Source organism: Calliphora vicina, chromosome 1 (genome assembly GCF_958450345.1).
Source record: "Calliphora vicina chromosome 1, idCalVici1.1, whole genome shotgun sequence".
Taxonomy (NCBI): Eukaryota; Metazoa; Arthropoda; class Insecta; order Diptera; family Calliphoridae; genus Calliphora; species Calliphora vicina.
In genome coordinates, this window is record NC_088780.1 from 155627532 (window position 1) to 155654630 (window position 27099).

A 27099-nucleotide genomic window follows, 5' to 3' on the forward strand; every position below is an offset into this window, starting at 1 on the left:
AGTAAAAATTGAAGCTACAGTAAAGCTGAACAACTCTTGTGAACATATCAATACAATCTGAACATATCTAGGCACTGTAAATATCTTCCAAATATCATTTTCAGAAGCTTTGGGGCCCATAAAAAAATTTGTCACCAAAATGGACAGTGTTTTACTACCCTTTGGTAGTAGAGAGATCGTGTGCTATTTGCACTGTGTTATTGCACTGTGTTATTCGAACATTTGGATTTGAATATAATTTTTAGCCTATTTAATTTCAAAATTGAAAGATTTTAATTGTTTTTGTGTTTTAAGCCCGATAGAATTTGAAATTCACAAAATAACAAAAAAAAAGTAAATTTTAATCTTTCAAAAACTTTCAGAGTATATTTAAAATTATCTGGACTATAATATTCTGAATAGGTTTTACTTAAAGTTCATAACAGTATGCGAATAGAGCTCATTCGCCAAAAAATTGGTTTTTCTCGAAAATTTCAACATTTAAATCGCAGATACGGAAAAACTATAAGAGATATTTTCATATTTTTTTCCCTATTATATTCTCAATAAATCCCTATGAGATGATAAAAAAATTCTGAAATTTGTTTAACAAAATTTTTAAAAATTTGAAAAAGGAGTTTTAAAACTGCCGTTAAATTTTTTTTTATTTATTTGGTCATACCTGCGAATAGGTTAACGGTATCCTATGAAGACAAAAACTCATACACAAGTAAATATGGATATATTTTAAGTAAAAATAAGCTTTTATTTTAATATTTCTCAAAATATATTAATTTTGTTACTACATTTATTGTTCTAGTAGCCTGAGACACGGTAATGGCCTGGCGATTTTTTAATAACTTTAACATTTTTTGAACAATTTCTATTTTTTATGTCTCATTAGAACGACAATTACGTACACATTTCTATTCTTTTAAATTAAATTGCAAAAGTAATGTTTTAATGGCAAAATTTTTACAAAAACTGAAAAAATGCAATTTTTCCCCTTGTAAATGTCTTAACCCAAACCAATTTACCTAAAATTTGTTTAGGATGATTTTTTACTAATGTTCACCAAACTGGGGGGATGAGAATGGCCAAATCCAACTTTCGTTTATTAAGGGCCAACCTAATGTCTATTCATGTTGATTTACAAGAGTATACTGATCATAAATGTCAAAAATAGAGCGTTTGACAGTTAAGCCCCGATCTGGCTTAAAAAAATACCCTTTATAAAGAAATATGCTTTAAATACAGAAAAATTTTAAATATGAAATGAAAATATGTTCTGTTTTTTTACCATTTATTTTATCATCTGCACCACTGTGCCTTAATGATTATTGTTTTGTTTATGTTGTTACACTACTGTTTTAACAAGAGCTCCTGTTATTTCTAACGATATATACGCATGTGTATATTAGGCTGGCCCCGTTTGTATGGCGGAAAAATTAGTGTTCAATGTTCACAACTAAAACTAAAGTTTTGCTTTTTTTAGGAAACAATTTATCAAAAAAGGAAATTTAAAAAATATTGGCTTCATATGAAAGGTGTTTGAAACGGGCTTTCCTTTGGGTAAAATATGAAAAAATCATAAAAACGTTATAAAAGGACCTTTGTATCCTAGATACCAAATACTGAACTCAGGAGAAATACATATGTATATTGAGAAACGGTATCTTAGAATGAATTTAACTTTTATTTTAGTAGGGAACAGCAATTCGTTTATAAGTGCCACCCTAATGTATATACTTACATACATACATATGTAAGAGTTTGCGTTGAAGTGTGTTGTAGTTGTTGTTTCCATATTGCTTATTTTTCGCTTTTTTTGTGTATTTATCTCACTTAAATATTATAATGTTAATGGTAATGTAAATATTTATAAAACCCTTTTTGCACCAGCACAAAAAAAAACAAAAAATATAACACACAAACACAACATAACATAAAATCGTACATGAATTTCGGAAAAATATTAAAAGAAATTTCCCTAAAAAGTAAAAATAACAAAAACAACAACCAGAAAGCATAATAAAACTCTGATGTACTTGTATGTATTAAAATAATGTGTCAGAGGAAACTACAAAAACAACAACAACATGACAACAGCAAAAACAACAAAATTACACAGCATGTGATTTGAAGAATCAGCAGATTTTGGCACGCGTACGTCTGTCGACTCTACTCACACACATCATCATCATCATTGATGAAAATGTTGGTACAATTGTAGTTGTTGTTTTGATACAATTGAAAGACAAACCATATATAGGGAAGCAACTTTTAAGGTACGTTTAAATATATATTTGAAGAAAAAAACGTAACCACTATTTTCAATTATTTAGTAATTGATATTAGATAAGTTTTATAACCACAAAATAATGTCAAATAATATTATAATGAAGGTATATTGTGATATTTTCTAAACTTAGACATATTTTTTGAAATAAATATTGGTTCACTGGATAGAAAAATGACGATTGTTTAGTGGTTACGCTATTTTCATCAAATATTTCAACCTTGTGAACATACCTTTACTTAATACACATGATTTGGTATATAATATTTCATCACACCATTTTCGATACATATAAGAAAATTTCAGAGTTGTTGCCAATCGAATGATTCGGTTGTACATATAGACATTTTCGTTTCTATCAACTGAAAATCAGTTGATAAAGAAGAATATCGGTTAAATCAACCAAACCTTTAGAACCCTTTCTAAAATTTTGTATTCTCAACTAAAAAAAAATGCAAAAAGTACATCTTTCGTTTTTGGTACCATTTGAAGAGAAAATGTGGCATAAATCCTTGATATTTACTTTGTAACATACCAGCCAACGATAAGTTCATTAAGTGGAAATATAACAAAAGTTTCCTTAAAAGAAAAAAGTAACAATTTCCAGTTATCTCATTTGGTACAATTTTAAGAAAGTGCCAAACTGTTTAAGCGAATTTGGTGTTATTTGGTAGGCACACAAGTTAATTTTTATTGATGGTTGAATAATTTTGAATATGTACTTTGTTTTGCCAATATACAAGTATTAATTACACAATAATTATGGCTAATTTGACCCAAAATCTAAACTTATCCGATTTTGCTTAAATTTTCAGCTTTTGATTTTTAGATGATGGAGAACAATTTTAGACGTTCAGACTAAAGTTTCCGAAAAAAACTGAAGAATTTCAAAATCTCGGTTTCGGTTTTGAAAAATTGAAAGCAGATCGGTTTTGCATTATTTATCCTTTAAAAAGAAAGAAATAAACAGTCACAACTAGAGTTTATAAAAAACCGACTTTTAAAATACAGTTTGTAGGTTGATGCATTAAACACATTCAAGACAGCAGGCTACCAACTTCAATCTGTCAAAAATAAAATGCACACGTTTATATGGAGGATTATTTTAACGACAGCACAGCTACACGGCCACACGACTACTCATGCCGATGTAGCCGATTTAGGCTAATTTCTACTTTTGTCAACTACAAAACAGAAATAGTGTTGCTAATATAATAAAAAAATGTAAATCAAATTAGTGCTTAAAAAAATATATTTTTTTACTTAATTAAGAGAAGTTTCTGAAATAAATTAATAACAGGTACATAATTGATTATAACCATATATATATTTTTACTCAAAATAATTGTTTCAATCTTAATTACTTTGGAATTTTGTACGGTTATTTTTTATTAAAGTGGCACCACTGAATTATAAATCAGCTGTTTACTTTGTAGCTGTCGTCTTTAAAATAATTCAGTAGCTGACACACGACTACAACTGTGCATAACCGAAAATTGGTCTTTTTTAGAAAACCGGGTTTTCGGCTAACCGACATCGGAAAAACCGGTTAACCGTCATATATGTGTAGAAAACATAAAAAGTCCAACAAAGTATATTCAGCTTTAAAATTTGTAGTTCTTAATAGTCAGGAATGGTTAATATTAAATAACTATAAATATACAAAGGTGCTAAGTCCATTTTATTTCGTAAAAATTTTCAAAATTATTATCTCATGAAATTATTATCACTTGTTTTAATTATTGGTATATTCATTAAATTTCAAACAAAAAATGTAAATAAATTTTTTAATTAAATATTTCATAATTTTTGAAATTGATATGAAACAGAATAAAGGACCTAAAGATGCAAACGCAGTTTTTCTTAGCTGTAATTATTTGTCATTATAAATCATGCCAAATATGTAAGTAATAAAACTCCTTCATAAGATTTCAAAATTATTTCAAATCATTGATTTAAAAACAGTAGAGACAAACTCCTGTAATATTTCTGAAAAGGATTTTGAACAAAATTTTAAGAACAAAACACACTAATGAAGTCAAATTGATCACTAAGTTTATAATGAATCATTATTAAGATTTAGCTTAACTTCTAGAATTATGCGGAATTTAATTTTTAATAGTTTTTAAAGTAAACTCATCGTCCTCTACTATTTAGAATCATTGTAATTCTTAAAAATACTAATCCAAAGAGGTTTGTATTGTAAATCAGCAGTTTAGGTTTCAAATCAGACCAATAATGTGTGTACAATGAATATATAAAATGCACAAAAATATGAGATTTATTAATTTTTGTCCCAAAATTTAAAAACCGGTTAACCGGCTGATACAAAACCGGATAAACCTATGTATAAAATATATCAACATTTTAAATTAAACGGTTCACCAAAAAACGGGATTTCGAAGAAAACAAGAAATTGCAGAATCATTGGGAGCTACTCAAGCAGCAATTTCTAAAAGTTTACGAGCAGCATGATTCAGCCAAAAGGAGGGAAATTGGATACCATACGAATTGAAGCCGAGAGACCTTGAAATACCATAATGCATGTCCGAAGTGATTTCTTGATTATAAGAAAATAATTTTTGCACCAAATCATTACTTGCGATGAAATATGGAACGATAACCAGAACGTAAAAGATCGTATGTGAAGCCCGAATCGACACCAAATTCTCTGTATCTGCTCTGGGCTGCTGAAATCTGGACAGACAATCATAGGGAAAAACGGTTGAAAAATGCACAGAATATGCGGACATACATGAAACCGTAACATTCCATCATGACAGCGCTAGGTCACATGTCGCAATATCTGTTAAAAGGTATTTAGAATGAAGTGGTTGGGAAGATTTGCCTCACACGCTTTGTAGTCCAGATATTGCCCCTAACGACTACTACTTTATCGATCGATGCAGAACGCACCCTCTGGGATTCGCTTCACTTTGGAACATATATTGGATTGATTCGTTCTTGGCCTCAAAAGATGAGATGCTATAACTTTAGGAGAAATTTGCTGAATCTGGATCTAAACTCCTATTACCTAATACTAAAAAGTTGGTTCTTCATTTCTAAATTTTGAATTTTTCTACTGGAAATAGCTCAGAAACTGAAGAATAATTACAGGTTTTAGCTTTCGGTTTTAAGCCATGAAAACCGTGGTTTTGGTTAAACCGAAAACGAAACTCATTTGAGACCATCAATGACGAAAATTTAATCATAATCGAATATCGTTTAGAGGTTGATTTTTCAACGTCCCACTCAAGGAGATCCAAAAATACCGCTTTCCGTTATAGACTATGTTGTAGCTGGCATTGAGCTTAACAACTTTGCTGAACATCACTTTGCGATATTCATTCGGACAATTAGATGGTCAAAATGCATGAAAAAAAAACAAACAAACTACAATTTCCCTCATAGAATACTTACTAACTTGAAATAGATATATCTCAATTCCAAGACCTGACCCAGCCAAACGCCGGGAATATATAACTTCTTTTTGGACCGATACACTATGGTCCCAAATCGATTTTTTTGGCAAAAATTAAAAATAAAAATTTAAAAATTGTGAAAAATTTATGTATTTTCCTAAAAGCAACTCTCCAAGTAATCAAGAAAATATATTTAAAAAAAGTTGGCAACACTGCCGGTCTGCTAGGCTTTCTTACGAATAATTATTCGAACAATTTAAAATTGGACATTTTCGAATAACGAACATTTGTATGTAGAATAATCGAATAAAACGAATAAATGTTCATATATATTTAAAAAATTAAATTGCTTAACATTTTTCATAATTTCAAATTTAGTAATAATGACTCTGAAATTCGACAAATAACTAAAGACAAAGGGACTTTCGATCACTGTAGATGAGTGTTCCGATAGCTCATTCTATAAATATATAAATATTACTGCAAGAAGTTACAATTTAAAACCAAATCTTTCAAAATTTTTAACTTAGGACTTGAACCAATGAAAATAAAAGGTACGGAATAAAATATTTGTTATTTAGCTGGCGAAATATTAGAAGAATCGAAATTAATAATCAAAATTTTAACTTAGATTAAAGTGGAGTTGAATGTGATGGAGAATGTGATTTTCAAACGGTCGTCGAAAGTGATATTGAGGATGACATTTATAATGATCACATTGAAATATACGAAGGCCATGATCATAAAATATATGTATACAAGTGATGTTATTAACCGCGTACGTAAGTGTTGCAAAATATTTAATAAATCGAATGATAAACACAAATATTGCAAATTAATGTTTTGTTGCAAGAAAAGCATGGAGTTCGTCTTTTACATGATTTTGAACATCGTTGAACATCTTTATCATGGTAAATGGAAAAAAACTTTTTGCGTATTTGTAAATGCGTCGATCATGCAGTGCCTGACTTCAAATTAGCCACGTTCTCTGACAATGATATCAAACCCAAGACCACTTTATTAAGCAAAGATTCGGCAACCTTGATAGAATAATTAATAGTGAATAATTAATTTAAAAAAGAATAAAAAGTTCTTAATATATTGTATTTGAATTCAGGATCATGTCCAACTAGCTCAATTTTTTTAAAGCATAGCTCCCAAACGGAAACTAAAAGTTTTGCTAGTCAATTGCTTTGTAGATTGTTTGGGAGTTAATCTGATCGGAATATTTCTGTTGAAAATTTAATGATGAACATTGTTTTCGAATGTTTTTTAACATTATCAATACTTGAATTGTTAACTTTAACGTTATTTTTTGTTTTTCTTTAACAATAAAATATTAAAAAACCGACATCAAAACTTCATTCTTTACTTTTTTAAACAAAATTTAAATTATTCGAACAAAAGTTATGTTTGGGCACGAACTTGCATGGAAGTGTTCGCCAAAGTGTTTATTTTGAGTGCAAACTCCCACAATTGTCATTTTATTTTAGCACAATTTTTGATTACCCGTACCGAAATGGTTTCGGATTATACAACAAACGGTCGCAAATACGAAAACTAATAGAGTGGATTCAAATCAAATAAAACAAAATGTATATAATTTTCTTTTAAATATAAACAAATAGTTTAGTTTGGATACCTTCCCATTTAGTGGGCGTAGGGTGTATATGCCATGGACATTAAATGTGCTGAAATTAAACGCTCTGGCATGATTATTTTAATGTATGCCAAAAAAGATTGATTTGGAAACATAGTGCGATATAACTTTTCCCGGTAAGCAGAACCCTCGCCAATTTGGGCTGTTGCAGCTTACATATGTTTAGATATAAAATATCAAAATTTTCTGAAAAAAACAATCAGAATGGGTACTCAATCTAAATCTCTATAACGAAAATACAATTTCTGAAAAGCTATTTTAACTTCTAAGCTCATATTATTTAATGTAGTTATATAAATAAAACCAAAACAATTTAAAAAACCCAAAATAAGTATTTTTTTTGGTACATTTATTACCTATTCCTTATTTTTATGTATCCCTCACAAACTATTTTTTTTTGCATATTCATGTTTGAAATAAAAATTAAAACACCAGCCACTACAAAAGGACATTATTGTAATTATTTTTGTTTTTTTTTCATGTTTTGCGGAAGTTAAGTACAAAACCAAAAAAAAACACTACAAAGAGTTTTGTATATTGATTCTTCTTTTCCCATTTGTTTTCCCTTTAATGTATGTAATTTTCTTTGTTTACCACGCACTCTCCTAAAAGACTCTAAACAACATTTCTTTTCCAAATATATTTTAAAAAACTTTACAAGGACCTTTTTAAAAAAAGAAACATTTTAAGTTTTTAACCAAAACCAACATTGCAATGCATTGAAGGTAGCTAAAACTGAGGCTGCATTTAATGTTTTATTTCTCGTTATGTTTCCATTTGTTTGTCTTGCAGGAGATTTTTTCCTTGAAATTATGCAAAATGGAAATGTAAAATGTTGTTGTTGCTAAAGAAAGACCTTCTAGTAGATTTTGCACACATTTTTTTACTAAAACTTTTCTAAGGTCATTTCCACCCTTAGCATTAGAGTGTTAAGCTCTTTTCCCACAGCTCTCGCTCTGTGTGTGTCCTCTCTCTCTCTCTATCTATCTCATATGTTTGTTATTTGGCTGGGTAAAACGAGAGCTTTAAAGCTTCTTTGCTATCTGTTTATTGTTGCTATCAATTAAATCACAGTGGGATTTATTGTAGGCATTGTTAGGGAAATAACATTTTACTAAAATTAACTGAGTTCTTAGCGGTTAATAAAAAACTACGATGTTTAAAAGTAACATATTTATAAATTTCTTTAGGGAATAAAAGGATTATGAATTTGTTAACAAGTGTATGAAAATAACAATTTGTGGTTTTCTGTAAAAAATCTATTTTTGTTCTTAGGTTAGACAAGTTAATGAGGAACTGTTATTATCGAGTGTATTACTTAAAAATGAGGAATTAACAATAGATGGCGTATCTTTTGAATGCGGTTTTTGCTTTTAATAACTTATATGTCATTTTGAAGGTTATATATCTGTCATTTATTCTCACTTAGTTATTGAACATTTTAGTGTAAACAACAAAGTTTTACTTCTTCAATTTGAAAAAAAATGCACTGATTGCTTCCCAAAACGTATGGTGAGTGTGTTTCATTGTTTCAACGTACGAGATATGGTTTGTTCGGTTCAGAAGTGGTGATTTTGACACGGAAAACAAAGATCCCCAGGCCAATTAGAGGCATGAAGATTGTTGTCAAACTTGCAAAATCTTTTGGAGCTACTCAATCAATTATTTGAAAACTTTTGCAAGCAGCAGTATTTAAGAGAGGAAACACCATTTTTCAACAAGGTATCGTATCTTACCACTTCTGAATTTTTCGAAATTTGGAACACTAATTGACTTAGGAGCTATATCCAGTTTTTTTCACAAACACTTTAGAATCTACGATTTATTAGCTTTAATATGAGAACAAAAGTGATAAAATCTGACTAAGAGTTTTACTTTAGGTATTTTGAAAAAAATATATAAACTTTTAACTTATATAAAATCCAAACTAAAGCGAATTTTTAAATTCTGGAAAACTTTAAGTTTTGAATGGCCATGGCTAACATGCATACCAAATATTAACAAAATCAGAAGAGTGAAATTAATTTTTTTTTATCAAAATTTTTCTTTTCGTCCCAGCCGAAAATCGATATTCCCTAAACATTAAATTTAATTTAACTACATAGTTAGTTTTCCTCAAAAAAATTGGTTTGATTTTCATTTAACTGTTTGTTTCAGTTGGGTTTAATTATTCACTTTTCTTGCTACAAACATTTTTCCACAAAAGTTTAACAATTAACATACTTTTTGCATTATTATGACCTTATTTTCATTTCAATAAAATGCACACACACACACACACTGACAAACATTCACATAATCACATACATACACAGACTCACGCACACTAGGAAATTACGCCTCCCAGTATTTGCTAACTAAACGAAAATTGACCAGCAGTTCTAACTAAGTGTGCCAAACTAGTGATTTTAACCATTATTGGGGTCACCACTAATTACAGAATTAGTTACATGACTAAAACTCCACATTACAAAAGGACACTTAGTGACAATTGTTTCTACAGTGGACTAAAATAACTACATACATTATAAAATGCAGTACAAAAAAGTTTAGATTATTTAGAGAAACTTAAGTGACGATTGACTTCACGCTAGATTACCTGGGATGTATAAAGTATGCAATTGACTTCTCATACGTTAAAAAAAACAGCACATAACTCTCAAATGACCCAAAAATATATTTAATTAGAAATTAGAGAAAATTAGGGCTAAAAGGAATAGAACTGCTGGGTGTTTACACACACACTGTCATCCACATGGGTAGAGAGCTGTATGTTTGTGTGTTGAAACGGTTTTTAAACATGAAGACTACATGTGAATTTAACGAGGCAATGTGGAGCCGCACAGTGAGTCTGAATGCCAACCAAATGGGAATACAAATTATAAAAAGCCGACCGTCGAAGCCGAGACGGCAGAACTATTCGGTCAAAAAAATCAATATTTGGACTAATTCGCAGTAAAGCGAATCTGATACAAGGAACTACCAAATACTGAGCGAAACACGATTAGCATCATGACCGAAATCAAATATTCGGTCGAACTGGTTTCGAATTTAAATATATTATAAATATTTCTAAATGTTTTAAACCAATATTTATTTTACAGCGCCTTCACTAACTACTGGTTATGATTTCGTTAAAATATTAAAGCTTTCGCTTCTCCAGCTTTCGTAAAAATCAAGATTAGTTACCGTTACCGGTAAATAACTGCAATTGGCGTTGCCGAAAATATTGAAAAAAAGGTTTTTCTTAAAACAATTTGAAAATAAAAATTTTTGTTTTCTGCACTCAGGGAAAAACTGCAACATACAAATTATAATAGAAAAATTATATTGAAATACGATAAATCAATAATTTTCAACTTTAAATTAACATTTTTTCATATTGAAATAAACATTTTCAACATTACTAGACTTTCGTTAATGTTTCTTATTGATTCAATATGGTTTTTATTGATATTAAGTTTTTTTTTTTCTCTGTGTGTATAATTGAGTTTATCAAGTTATTAAAATGGAAGCAGCGATATGGGGCGAAATTTTTAAACACATGCCTGTTTTGTATCCCATCCGATTTCAAAGATTTTTATATTTTTGGAAAGCGCTCGGCTAGATCTGCTATTTATCTCTTATATTTTCCGAGTTATAGGCATTTGAAAATTGAAATTTCAAAATTTTGCCATACCTTGGTCCCCTTCTTAGAAAAAAATATAGGGCGTACTTTTGGACCGAATGGACTCGAGTTTTTTTTTTTTTTTTTTGTTAGTTAGACAACTAAATTGCCAATAATATACAAAAGAATTCAGAGAAATATCAATTATGGATCCATAAAATAAACGATTTTCAATTTAAAAATTAAAAAAATAGTAAATTTTTTAAACTTTCTTTAATAACATATAACAATTTTATGTTTTTCTGTAATGTATCTTTACGGAGAACATTTTTGTATAAAAAAACATGTCCTATTTTTCGAATATGTCAATATCTCAATTAGATTCAAAAATATGCCACTTTAAAACTCCGACCTACAAAAATATTGCACTTTTTCATTTTATCCCGATCCACAGTGCCGCTAAAGGCACCTTTGTCCAGCCAAAAGTCGAAAAAACAAGTTTTTAGTTGGAGGTTTTTTGTCCTTGCGTTGGTTAAAGAAATACTATAGGAGATGAAAAATTATCATAGTAAGGTCCCTTGCCTCAAATGCCCTTCATAACTTCAGTTTGAATGAGATCTTCACACGAATGGCACACTACCGTAGGAATGATCGACTAGTAGGAGTTTCCGTTAAAAACGTGGCAAAGTTTTTGTAATCAAGCAAATCAAACGAAATCAAATGGATTCTACAGCTGAATATAAGTACAATACGTAAAATCAAAATCTGAATGTAAATTTCTAAATAGTAAATTGTTAGAAAGTGTTATGTAAGGACTATTTTTAATTTTTAATTTGTTAAACAAAATTGATGTGATTGAATGAAATTTTTTTCCTGCTTTTTCCTGCTCTCTAAGCTATTGGAGGTAATAAGTCAAAGTATTATTGAACAAATAAAATAAAATTCAGCTGCACGTATTTGCAAGTTGCCCTACGTTCAGCAAAAAAAAATTTTTTTAGAGAGGGCGCATTTTTTTGGTTGTAAGGTGGTACGCTTTAAGCTGAATTCACCCATGAGTTTCAGAAACATTTTTTGTTCGGAACAATTTTTTTTTATATGTATTTTTGAGGGAGACTTCAAACTACATATAAAAAAAATTGTTCCGAACAAAAAATGTTTCAGAAATTCATGGGTGAATTCAGCTTTAATGTACATGAAATAACATAAAATACAACACCACATTTATATATATAAATATACAGTAAACTCTCGAAAACGTGAACTAAGGTAGAGCTACACAAATACGTATGCATGTATTTGTTGAATGCACTCTAACATCACCATATTGCATTTCACCATTGTAAATTTGTTAATTTTTAATAAATTTTCAATTATATACCCTAATAATATCAAAACAAAAACTTTTAAACTTTTAAACTTTTAAACTTGTAATTAAATTCAAAAATAATCCATCGATTTTTATGATCGATATCACATTTTGTTCCTATTACACGTGGCTTTGCGATAAAGGAACAAATCTAAACAATTTCTGCCGTTTTCGATTTTTCATGATTTTTTTAAAACAAAAATATTTGATATTTTCACATAAAAAATACATCTTTTGCTTCAATTGGTTATTATAACTCCGAAACTACTGAACCGATTTGTATTACTGGAACCACAATACATCAAGTGTATCATCAAGGTTTAAAAATCCTCTAAAATTGTTCCGATTTTGTTTCCCTGTGTTATTGACCAATCCGCACAAAAAGGTGTAATTTATTTTTATGTAAAACTAGTTTAAATCAAACATTAATGACTGATAAAATCCTGTTTCGGATAAAAAGGCTAGTCGATCCATTATTATTTAAATAATGGATCGAATGAAAATTTTTTAAAACAGTTGGCCAGCCTTACAGACAGAATGTACATCGTTAAATCGACCCAGAAAGTGTTTCTGAGTCAATCGATGATTGTGCATTACAAACATCTAATCTAATCTTCACAAAATAGTATTCTGAAAACTCATTTACTTTAAAAAAGTTAACGATATATAGATACTGCGTTTTATTTAACCAAGCACCTACAGTGCCTAAAAGCGTATGTAAATACACACTGTGTAGTACAGTATCACAGTAGCCCGAGTTAATTTAAACACTTAATATTTGCATGTTCACATACTGTTAATCGTACACAATACGTTACGATACACACACGCATTAGCAAAAATATCCCCACATTTATGTAAAGAGCTGCCTTTGTAAGTTTATATAAAAATTAAAATTGCCATTAACCACAGCATAAAAAAGTGCTTCCTTTAAAATAAAAAAAAAAATATTTAAAAAAAAGTCCTGCTTTTAAACATTCATTCAGTATCTACACGATTTGTTCCTATTCCTTGTGTTTTAAAAAATATATATAAATTTTTTGCTTTGGTGACCATTGTTTCATGCATAAAGCTTTTTAGGCCAGGAAGAGAACCGAGGCACACAAAGAGCAACAAAAAAATCCTTGCTACACAAACACACATGCACTCGTAGAAAAACTACACACATAAAAATGTATTGTTTGCATGCATGTATTGTTTATTTTTGTCCAACATTTAAATGGAACCAAACATTGTTGTTTTTTTTGTTTTAACATAACAAAAAAACACTGAGTATTTTATAACAAAAAAAATTTACAAAATTCAACAAAAACATTTTCTGTTCACGCAAAAAGTGGGTGGATTTTAATATTGTTTCACTTTTTATACCCTTCACCATGAGTGTTAAGGGTTATATATAAGTTTGTTATTCTGTTTGTAATTTGTACATTTTTCATTTGCGACCCCATAATTGTTATAGATAGTTGATATAGCCTGACCGCCTGTCCGTCTATATGTTGAAATCAACTTTCCGAAACCTCTAATTAACTTTCAAACATAATTCATACATCAATACTATATCCGTTATAGTCCAACTTATGTTGCTATTTAATATCGAGAAAATTCGCCAACAAAAAACTGAAAGAAACGTGAATATCTTGATTTTTTTAAAATATTTTTCACCATTTTTATACCCTTCTCCTTCGTGAGAAGGGTATATACATATAAGTTTGTCATTCCGTTTGTAATTTCTACATTTTTTATTTCCGACCCTATAAAGTATATATATTCTGGATCCTTATAGATAGCGGAGTCGATTAAGCCGTATGTCTGTCCGTCCGTCTGTTAGTTGAAATCAATTTTCTGAAGACCACAGATATCTTCGGAATCCAAATCTTCAATAATTCTGTCAGATATACTTTCGAGAAGTTTGCTATTTAAATCAGCAAAAGCCGTCCATAAATAACGGAGATATGAGCAAAAAACCGGGACAACCTCGATTTTTTACTTATTTTTGATCTATATCTGGATTACTAAGTAATTAGTATAGACAATATGGATATCTAATGATAGATATTTCAAAGTCCATTGCAACGATGTAGATAGTAAGTTGGACCTACAATGGGTCAAAATCGGGAAAAATATTTTTTAACCCGAATTTTTTTTTATCAAAAAATTTTTTTTGTAATACATTTTTTTTCCAAAAAAAAATAAAATTTAAAAAAAAAATTTTATAAAAAAATTTTGAAAAAACTTTTTTTAAAAAAAAATTTTAAGAAAAAAACTAAAAAAAAAAATTTTATTTTGTTTACCTAAAAATATTTAAAAAAATGTATTTTAAAGTATAATTTGGTGAAGGGTATATAAGATTCGGCACAGCCGAATATACCTCTCTTACTTGTTTTTATTCAATTCGAAATTTTCAGGAGATGAAAGAAAAAAAATCAAAAATTCCGGGTAAAACTCGGGAATTTAGTTTTGAGTTCAGTCAACTGTAATAAAAAAAAGCCCCTAAAGTATGCAGTACAAATTTGGACATTTTATTTGCAAATAAATAAGAACAGGCAGGTGTATGTGGGTTGGAGAAACTTGAAGAACTAACATTAGTAAATTAGGTCAACTAGTTTTTTATAAAAAAAACTATTTTATTTAAATTTTGCTGAAGGGTATATAAGATTCGACATAGCCGAATATATTACTTTTACTTGTTTTAAATTAGAAACAAGTATGAGTTTTTGTTTTCGTTTGGAGTTCTAAAAAAATGTGAAAATGTTAATAAAAATATTTAATATTTATTGAAGTGAAAGTTTGTGGGTGAATGTAAAACTGGCAGCATTATGAGTTACAACAATAAATTTATAGATTGTGTAAATTAAAGTGGAAGTAATATTTGAAGAGTGAAATGAAAGGATAATAAATAAAGGACATTGTGGACGCTATATGAGTAGCCGCAGAACAAAAGGTACTTTTTCGAATTTTTTTACAAATTGATTTTTTGGTATTTTTATAATATTTGTGTTGAAATCTTCTAGAAAAAATCAATTTCCCAAAATTTTTAAATTTTCAAAAAAGTACCTTTTGTTCTGCGGCTCCTCATATATAAACTGATAAGCGTGGTTCTGAGTAAAAGTTTTGTCAGCGTTCAGAACAAACATTCATAGTGATCAACAAAATTGCAAAAGAAATGTGCGCTGAATCGAATAATCAATGAATTAATCGATTAATCAACAACCACATCACTGATTAATTAAATAATTTCCATTTTTTTTTTTGTTAAAATAATTCAATATGATAAAATTTTTGTTCAAAAATATTTAAAAGAATATAAAAAACAGAAAATAAAAAAACTAAACAAAAGTTTTACAAAATTCAAATAATTTATTTGAAATTATACAAATTTCTGACCAAACAAATAATCAGAAACTTTGAGACGAAACGTAATTGCAACAAAAAAATACATTATATCAGGCATATGATTTGTTGAACAATGTAAAAAACGAAAATATAAAACCTTATGTTACTAAGGCAAGACCTTCTAATAGATTTTGCACAAAAATTTCACTAAAATTATTCTAAGGACATTTCCATTCTTAGCATTAGACTGCTAAGCTCTTTTCCCACAGCTCTTGTTCTCTATCACTCTCTCTCTCTTTCTCATATTTATGTTATGTTGACTGGGTAAAACGAGAGCTTTAAAGCTTCTTAGCTATTTGTTTATTGCTGCTATCCATTAAATCACAGTGGGATTTATTGTAGGCATTGTTAGGGAAATAACATTTTACTAGAATTAACTGAGTTCTTAGCGGTTAATAAAAAATACGATGTTTATCAGTAACATATTTAAAAAATGTAATTTCTTTAGGGAATAAAAGGATTATGAATTTGTTAACAAGTGTATGAAAATAACAATTTGTGGTTTTCTGTTAAAAAAACTATTTTTGTTATTGGCTATAAATAAAGCTTAGAAAAATTAATGAGAAACTGTTATTATTGGGTGTATGACTTAAAAATTTGAAATTTACAATAGATGAAGTATCTTTTGAACGCGGTTTTTGTCTTTTACTACGTTTATACGCACGGCTTATTCGCAAATAAAAATATTGCAATTAGAAAAAAATGCCGCATAAACAGTGAATTAATTTTTTATTTGCGAATAGCTAACTCACGAAAACAACACCTGATTAACAACTCCTGATAGCTACCAAATAATTAAATTTTACCATCCGGCATCTCATAAAAACAAGAATTTTCCGTTACCAATGTGACATATAAACAGTGAGTTAGTTAATTACAAATAATTTTTATTTGCGAATAGGCTACGTATAAACGTAGTATTTGATAAATTATATGTCAATTTGAAGGGTACATATCTGTCATTTATTCTCACTTAGTTATTGAACATTTTAGTGTAAACAACAAAGAAAATGTCGAATTTTGTACCAACTAAGCGTCATATGCAGGAAGTTTTGCTTTACTTCTTTAATTTGAACAAAAATTACCGCTGAAGCACACTGATTGCTCATCGATGCTTATGGTGAATGTGTTTTATCGGTTTCAACGTGCTAAGGTGGTTTGTGCGGTTTAGAAGTGGTGATTTTGACACGGAAGACAAAGATTGTTGCCCTGGCCAGCCAAAAAAGTGTGAAGACCAAGAATTGGAGGAATTACTTCATGAAGATTGTTGTAAAACTCAGCAATAGCTTGTAATAGCTTATGAGCCACTTAAGCAGCAATTTCAAAACGTTCGCGAGCAGCACCCAAAAGCAAGGAAATTGGTCACCATACGAATTGAAGCAGAGAGAGACCTTGAAAGACGATTTTACCTTCTGAAATACTATAAAAGAAAATCATTACTTGCGATGAAAAATTTATCCATCACTATAACCCGAAGCGTAAGATATCGTTTAGTGAAAGCCAAATATCCATGACGCTAAGGTAATGCTTTGTATTTAGTGGGAGCAAAAGGGTCCTATCTATTATGAGCTGCTGAAATCTGGCCCGACCATCACATAGAATGTGTAGCGAACGCAAATGATTGTTTTGAAGCAAACATTGACAGAAAAAAGCCCAGAATATGCGGCGAGACATGAAACCAGACCTTGCCCAGTCCGACTAAATACTATTTGATTCGATCGATGCAGAACGCTCTCTCTGGAATACACTTCACTATGGAACAGCGTATGCGAATTGGCTTGATTCGTTCTTGGCATCAAAAGATGAGAATAGCAAAAAATATTGGCCTTCGCATCTCTTTAATAAACAAAATTTATGTTCAAATAGTGGGAAGGAAACAACATTTTTCGACAAGGTATCATAACCTACCACTTCTGAATTTGTTGAAATTTGGGATAGGAGTTCTTTTTGGTTTTCAGTTTTTTCTTAAAAAAAATTAAATTTTATGATTCATTACTTTTAATATGAGATCAAAAGTGATAAAATCTGAACAGGAACTTAAAACAATCAAAATGATTCAATTAATTATGAAAATTAATACAGTACAGTGAACTCGCGATAATATGAACACCCCCAAATGGTTAGATTGGTTTGAATGAAATTTCACATGCGCAAAGAAGAAGTGTTGTCGAGTTTAACTTTTGAACGTGGACCTCATGGGCCCACCAGGGGCTCGACCAAGGGCCCTCAAAGTAGTACAATTCGGGTATGTTAAATTTTTAAAACGATATTATGTCTTGGTTTGAGTTCCGATTTCAAAAAAATTATCTATTATAGCTTAGGAGATATTCGCATTTGAAAATTAAATTTTCAAAATTTTTACCCACTCTACTCCAGTTTTTTGATAACAGCGTATCCAAATTTTCTCCAGTTTTCCTTTATTGGACTAATAACACATTTATGTGTCAAATGGAAAAAAGAATTGTTTAAAAATAATGACTAAGTCCAAAGTTATATGCATTTGAATTTAAAAAAATTTAAAAATGCGATTTTTCGTTAATTAATTGGGAAAAAAAGAACTTTTTTCTTTTTAAGTTATCGCAAAAAATTTCTAAGAGGATGCATAAGGAATTTCTACTTTCTGAAAGCTAAGTTTTCATAAAATATTTGAAAGGAAAACAAATTTTAAAATTGTTGTTACCGAGGAGACCAGGTCTATTCAAAAAACTCCTATTTTTATGTAAAATAAAACTTTAGGGCAAAAATTCTCAAATTGCGTATCCGATATCAAAATATAGTAACCGATTATAGGTGGCTCAATGTGTTTGTAATTATTTTGTAAAGGGTCCCGATAACCCCGACCCTGATATGGATATTATAGCCAAAAAACTAAACATTACCATTTCTTGAATTTTTCAACACTTTTGGGAATTTCAATTTTAAATAGAAAAATCTACATAACTGTGAAATTTCATTAAAAACTATTTATAAATAAAAATTTAATATCAATTCGAAAAATTTTTATCTATGCAAAAATTCAATAAAAAAGATTTTTTGTCATATTTTTCTATAAAGTATTCCATGAGTTTTTAATTGTCAAAAGTTATCAATATTTTTGAAAAATAAACAAATAGCTTGAACGAAATTATATTATATCGCATCATAACATTTTTAATTCTATGTATAAATTTCAAAATAATTAAAAAAGAAACCTCCTCCTGTAAAATTTGTGTGTTTGTTGCTTACGATAATTTGGCGCTAAGGGCTCGATATACTGTAGCTTTTACCGAAATTGGTTAACGTTAACCCTTTCAATACCGGGTTCAAAGTTCAAATATTTCAATATTGGCGATTTTTCATTAAAATATCGAGGCTTTCGCTTTCGAACTTGGGACTGGAACAATTTTGTAGGCCAATTTTGAAACTGCATGATATTCTTGCTATTAAATTAATAACACTATTAAAGGGTTAAAGAAAATTAATATGCACACTTTGAAATACAGAATATTCAAAATCATTAAGAAAAAATACATTAAAAAAATTAACATCAGTATTAATAAAACGTCAATAAGTATTTACTGAAGGTCATCTTCATTTGAATCTCATTAATAAATAACAAGTTTAAACGTGACGGGATTTATTATTATTATTTTTATTTTGTATAATCTTTAAGCTTTTAAATACAAACTAACAATTTCTAATACAATATAACAGCAAGCATTAATGATAAAAACAAATGAAGAACGCAGCTAAAAAAATGTTTAATAATTCTATTAAAAAAATTAAAATAAAATATGAACAATTACCGGTTATTAACAAAACAAATTAATAATTACCCATCTAAATACAATATTTTATTTGAAAATAAGTTATATTGTTGTTTAAAAACACATTTAGTGGGTTTATTGCGTTTTGGTTTCTGAAATGCACAAAAATTAGTAGAAGATCTACTTATAATAAATAATAATAAACCTGTTACTAACAATAATTTTTCAAATTTTAAAGGTTTTGAAAAAAAAACTAAACAAAATCTTCATTAAAATTCAAATGCATAATTAATCATACACAAACAAATACACTTTTGGCTCGCTCACACACCCTTATTAAGTTTCCTAACAAAAAAATCTACTTTTAATTAGAGGTTTCACCAACAAACAGCAACAACATCATTAAACCCAAAAAAACACAACAAAAATCAAGGATAAATTTTGAGGATCCAACATGTGAGAATAAATTAATAATAAAAAAAAGAGAAGCGGTTATTTGGTTAATCCCTGTTAACATAATTAGCTGGTGTAACAAACACATAAATACAATTTAAATCTCATAATATATTTAAATTAAACGAAATAAAATGAAATATTCCAGCAGTTCTGGGAGACCGACACGATTTAGTGATTTTATCTATTATAGTTAATCTAACATGCCAGCAAATAAGAAAGTAGTCAATATATCTAGTTATATAGCTGATCAAGTAAGCAGTAGCTAGTAAGGTTACTGACTCTGCACGCAGAGAAAAAAATATAGTTGTGCATGTCTACTGTAACCATTTCAACATTTTTACAAGTTGTATAACAATATTATAGTCACCGTAACTATTTATATGATTGTGGTAACCATAATATGGTTAATTTACGATTCACATGATTGTATCAATCATATATATGGTTACAGTAAACAAGTATATGTTTTATGATGAAGGACTTACCATATTATGTTATTCTGGACCTATGGATATCATAATCTGAGAACAACATATTGTGATATAATGATTCATCATAAATATGGTTGTCACAAACATATACTTCAATTTCAATTCTCTGCATGTTGTTAAGATCTCCCTAATTAATTTGCCACTTAAGAAACACAAGGATTTTGTCTACTTTCAAAAATGTATATAACTTTTGACAATTAAAAATTTCATGGAATACTTTTTTGAAAAATATATGTAAAAAATGATTTTAATGAATTTTTCAAATTGAAATTAAATTTGTATTTATGAATATTTTTTAATGAACTTTTATAGTTATATACATACATATTTATTTCTCTTAAAAATGGAAAAATAAAAACAAATTTTGAAATTTATTATCAGCAATCCCGCAATTCCTAAAAAAGTGTAGAAAAATTCCCAAAAAATGGGAATTTTTAGTTTTTTGAATATAATATCCATACCAGGGTCGGGGTTATCGGAAACCTTTACAAAATAATTAAAAACATATTGGGCCATCTAAAATCGGTTACTATATTTTGATATCGAATATGCGATTTAAGAATTTTTGTTCTAAAGTAGAATTTTACATAAAAAATAGGCGTTTTTTTCATTTTAAAAATGTGATGAAAAGTTAGCTTTTCAGAAAGTATAAATTCTTTATGAATCCTCTTTAAAATTTTTTGTGTTAACTTAAAAAGAAAAAAAGTACTTTTTCCCCAAGAAATTACCGAAAAATCGACTTTTTAAAATTTTTGAAATTCAAATGCATATAACTTTGGACTTAGTCATTATTTTTAAACAATTCTTTTTCTATTTGATACATACATGTGTTGTTAGTTCAATTGGAGAACATCGGGAAATATTTGGATCCACTGTTATCCAAAAACTGGAGTTGGGTGGGTAAAAATGTTGAAAATTTAATTTTAAAATGTGAATATCTCCTAAGCTATAAGAGATAAGATATAGTAGTGCTAGACGAGGAGATTCTATATATGCAATTTTTTTGAAATTGGAACACAAACGAAGAAATAGGATCGTTTTAAAAATGTAACAAACTCGAGGTGTCCAACTTTGAGGACTCTTGGTCGCGCCCCTGCAAAAGCCCATGAGGTCCAAGTTTAAAACTTAAACTCGACAACACTTCCTTTTTGTGCATGTGAAATTTCATTCAAATTGGACTTATCGTTTATAAGTTACATATTTATTTCCCTCTATTTTTTTTTCTATACCACTGTGCAATGCTCACTTCAAACGAATCAGTTGCGTTCGGTACAGGTTCTGGTCAGATTTTAGCAGCTCATAATAGACAGGACCCAATTGGTCCACCCAAATACAGAGCATTACCTTAACGTCATTGATATTTGGCTATGGCTGGTTGGCCGGGCTTCACATACGATTTGTTACGCTTCGGGTTATTGTAATGATTTTATTTTATAGCGTTCAAGCAGCTTTTCAGACATATAAAATCGTATTGCCAGGTCTCGCAGCTTGAATTGTCTTCCGTGTGAAAATCTCAAATTGAAACCGATGGCACACATACACCATAAGCGTTGGTTAGCAATCGGTTCACTGGCACTTTTTAAAGAAGTAAAGCTAAACTTCCCGCATATGATGCTTTGTTGGTACAAAATTCTACATTATTTCTACAAGCAGAATAATACATTGTTGTTTAGACTATAATGTTCAATAATTCAATGAGAATAAATGACAAATGTGTACCCCATAGGGTAACATAGAGACGAGACGTTATTGTCAGAAACCTAAGTCTGTTGTCAAAAACCTATCTCTAACAAACCTAACAAAATACATGCTAGTCAATGTATTTTGTTTTTGTATCAGACATATGATTTGTTGTATTTTTATTTGACAAATCGGAGTGTCTCGTCTCTATGTATAATTCTCTATGGTGTACCCTTCAAAATGACATACAAGTTATTAAAATCAAAAATCTCGTTCAAAAGTTATGCCATCTATTGTAAGTCCCGCATTTTTAAGTCATACACTCAATAGTTGTCACTAAACCAGGAACATTTTAATAATTCGTTGTCACTAAGAATGTCAATTATTCGAGTTTTATTTTAATCGAATTAATTAATTAATTTTTAAAATTTTATCGATTATTCAAACGAATTATTATGATCGAATAATATTTTCTTTTCGCAATTGAAAAATATATATTTTTTTCTTCGATTATTCGAATAATTTTTATTCGAATGACAACCCTAGTTGTCACCCGAAGTCATAGGTAAAATCACCAAGAACTGATGGGTACTTGTAAAACTGCTGGAATTTAACACTTGAAGGTAATCCACGCACTCACTTACTCACACATATTTAACGACAAAAAAACCATTATCAAATCCTTGGGGAAATACTCATCATAAACTCACTCCCCTATTCCAGCATTACTCGCTTTACAATCACTGAGTAGTGGGATTTTTATGTAGAAATTTGAGACATTTTTTGGGGAAAAAAAAACTTTTACCAACTTTTTACGAGTGTTGAGATTAAAAAGAAAATTCCTTTACATTTAAAGTGTGGGCGGATGGATGGATGGCAACATTTTTAAATTTAGTGTTATTTTATCATGTGTCAGTGTAGCAATTGTCAGTTTGGGAATTTGTTGGTTGTCAAAACTATGCGGTTATTGGAAATACATCAATAAAAACTGTCACTTGTCACTAACAGAGAAGCAAAAAACAAATGAATAATTAAAACATGTGTTTAAATAATTATTTTAGTGGAAAAACAAAAAACTCCCAATATTTTCATTATCAATCTGCTTTCAATATTTTCAAAGAAATTAAAAAAAAAATCCAATTAAAAATTATTTTTGTTTTTCATTTTTATCAGAACGCCTCTCTTGCGACTGCAAATTACAATCGCAAATGTTATGTGAGGCGTGAGAGTCAGAACATGCTCAGCCTTTCAAGCGAAGTAAACCGCATCTTAACATTAGTATTTTTGAGAAATTAGTATGACTCCTCCGATTACATTCCACAGTGAACAGACTTGTGATCCCGGAGTTGAGTTATTTGATTGGTATGACCTAGATTTCCTCATGAAGATGAGATATGGTATGAACTACTATGTCTTGGACTTGGACAATTGCACCCCCAAGACCTTTGTAGGTATATAAATAACGTATCACTATTCGATAAGGCTGATATTTAGTAAATGGGTCCATGGTAGTTCAGATTTTGGTAGGAAGTACCAGGATCGATGATATTGAGAGTATTTTTTTTAAATGCGAAGCGTTTTGCTTGTCTGCAGATACATCCAGAGTCTCTGGTGGGAATCGAACCCGCAACCCTCAGATTAACAGTCAAGCACACTATCGACTAGTCTATCGGGGCACCCTGCACATTCAACTATCATTGCCCAAGGTCATAGGATTAGATGGCTGGCCATCCAGTGATTTTTTTGATTTTTTTAAGATCATAAAAATCATTATATTCCGACTTAAATCTTTTTTTTTCAGAACCGAATCTATTATTCAACTCAATCTCAAACAAACCTAAACTTTTTTATTTGAATCAAGGGATACATTTTAGAATTTTCATTATCTTAAAAAAAATCAAATAAGTTTTGGTGTTTACTCACTTTTGAGGCTCACTGTATGTTGAACTAGAGATATTACTAGGGGAATCAGGTGGGTTAATGACAGGATGGTCTGATCGCCGTATTGCACGTAGTCCCATCCTGTTGAAACCACATCTCGCCAGGATAAATTTCATTCATATTTTCAAACAAAAAATCATAGATCATGGTGCGGTAAAGATCTCCATTCAGCTCCGGCTTCATTTTTGAAGAAATAAGCTCCCATTATGCCATGTGATGGAGTCTTTAGGGTCTGTTGTGAATAGGTCTCAATCCATATGCTGCAATTTTGTTTGTTTTTGGTTTATTAAGCCTAAAATTAGCCTCATCGCTGATCAGAATTTTGCGATAAAACAGTCGTCGATAATTTTCAAAGTAAATTTGGATAATTTGGTAGCATCAATCTATTAACGATCATTTTCCAGAGTACACTGATCATAAATGTCAAAAAGTGAGCGCAGTATTACAGATCGTTTGGCAGTTACCTCTTTCGTAACATCTATTGGACCTTAAAAACTGCCTTTATTTATTACAAATTTGCAACTAAATAGCATAAAATCACCTTAATTTAATTTCATACAGTGCTGTCTAGTAGACGTGTGTAATTATTTATGTAGTATATACAATGCATATATGTACATTGTATATTTTTATGTAGATTAAAGATTAGCCGTAATTTTCATTCTATACAAATAACGAAAAATTTCGTAAATAAATAAATAAATGAACACAAACAGCCAAAAGACCTGAATATTGAAAATAAAATACACACAATAACAACAACAACAAAATAGCAACAATAATAAAACCCATACAGTATGTACAACAATAAAACATTTAAATTAGGACAAATCCCTCACGATACCAACAATCATAAAGGTAAAGAACGAGAACGAGAACGAACTAAAACGACGACATAGAATGAGAATGAGAGAAAAGGATAGATATGTTTGTTGGTATATAGAAAATATATGTAAAATACACAGGTAAACAACAAAGCATGTAAAGAAAATTGCATATAATTTTTTGTGTTATTTAGAGGAATAATAACAACAACAACAACATGGCACCAACAATGCTACAGCAACATAAAATAAACGACAGCAATTTACAAACAAACACAGTGTAACAGCACGCGTCATCTATAAATTCCAACACACTTGACAACATTTTGTTTGCTTCTTCTGTTCACAAAACCCAACCAAAGAAAAATATTCGCACTGAATGAGCAACAACAACAAAAAGATCAGAATGAGCAACAACGACCAGCAAAAACTTAAATATGAAAAACGTGTCTTGTTCGTTTATGGCGAATGTTGCATGCATCAAACAATTACACATGGACGTGTAATGGGGATGAATATGTGGGTACAAAAGTACTTTTCTGATAAACCTTTCTAAACGAAAAGTTGTAATTTGGAATAATTCCAAAATTTACGTTAAAAAAAGTGGGCGTGGCAAAAATTTTAAAAATATTTTTTTTTTTCGTTAAACCCTGTTCTAAAATCATTAGATTTCGTTGAGATTTGAATATTGTTGCAATAAAACATAAGTACTATATTTAATAAAATAAAACAATTCTACTGATTTGGATGGGTCTTATCTTGCGATTTTCTAGGTTTTCAAATAATCCGATAACGTTTAGATGTTGCCCATTTTATTTAAAGTTTCGAGTTTGTAGCAATACTTTCAACAAAATTTCAAAAATTAATTTACCCATAAATTTACAATTTAAAAATGCGGGATTCACAATAGATGGCATATCTTTTGAATGAGGTTTTTGGTTTTAATAACTTATTTGTAATTTTGAAGGGTACATATCTGTCATTTCTTCTCATTTAGTTATTGATCATTATAGTGTAAACAAAAAAGTTTTTTTTTGATTCGAAAATATCGAATTTTTTCCCAACAAAGCGTCATATGCAAAAAGTTTTGCGTTACTTCTTTAATTTGAAAAAAATTCCCAAATGATTTGTGCGGTTCAGAAGTGGTGATTTTGAGGCTTGTTAACATAAACCCGCGACTTCAAATAGCCCCACAAAAAGAAGTCTGGAGCGGTCAAATCAGGCGATCTTGCTGGCCAGTGCAAATCGCCAAAACGGGAGATTAGGCGCCCGGGAAATGCATCCTTCAGCATATCGGTTGTGGCACGTGCAGTGTGTGCCGTTGCACCGTCCTGTTGGAACCACATGTTTTCCAATCCCAATTCATCAAGTTGCGGCAAAAATAACTCGTTGATCATTGCTCTGTAGCGCCCACCATTCACAGTAACCCTTTTGCCCGCGACGTCTCCGAAGAAAAAAGCTCCGATGACTCCTCCAGCGAAAACAGCACACCATACGGTGACTTTGAGCGGGTGTAATGGCTCTTCGTGGGTTACACGCGGATTTTCAGTGCCACAGAAGCGTAAATTTTGCTTATTTACTCATAATCATCACTCATGATTATTTTTGATGAAAAATTATCTTCCTTATTGGTCAAATAAATAGTCAGCAATATTCCGCGTTCTGGGGCAGTGTAGCGTAACAAATGTCAAAACAGAACTGACATTAGGTGCCAATCGCAAAATTTATAGCATTTTCTTATAGGAGGATTACTTTTGCGCCACCTTGTATTTGAAATAAAAATATATTTAAAATAATTTCGTTCCTACAGCACCGAAAACAACCTACTTGAAGTTGTTTTCGTTCCGGCACCAAATGACAGGTTTTTCGTTACTGATCGGTGCCGTTTCGTTCCCAATTTTCGTTGCCGATTTCTGAATTTTTTTTCGGTGCAAATGTATAGAATTTCGTTTTTGGTGCTGATCACGGTGTATGCGGAAACGTAGCTTTAGTATAATACCCCCTTCGATCAAAAAAGTAAAACTTCACCCACTGTTTAAAAGAAATCAGACCAGCTGGACTATAAGTTAATTATAAAAAAATTATCTACTCAACATACCCTTTTAGAATTATAGGGTCGCTATTCTGCTTCAAAAATGCTGTTGGACAGTGTAATTATCACTCATTGTAAGAGTATAAAAAGTACTATTATTTCTCCCTCTATTTGGTACTATTTGTAACATCTAATAAGCAGAA

The 27099-nt window shown here is 30.0% G+C and overlaps 1 protein-coding gene across 1 annotated transcript in view; it reads right to left on the minus strand.

Moving 5' to 3' along the window:
* pasilla (RNA-binding protein Nova-1-like protein passilla) overlaps window positions 1-27099 on the minus strand; it is a 155096-nt gene that overhangs the window by 95017 nt on the left and 32980 nt on the right. The window lies entirely within an intron of this gene.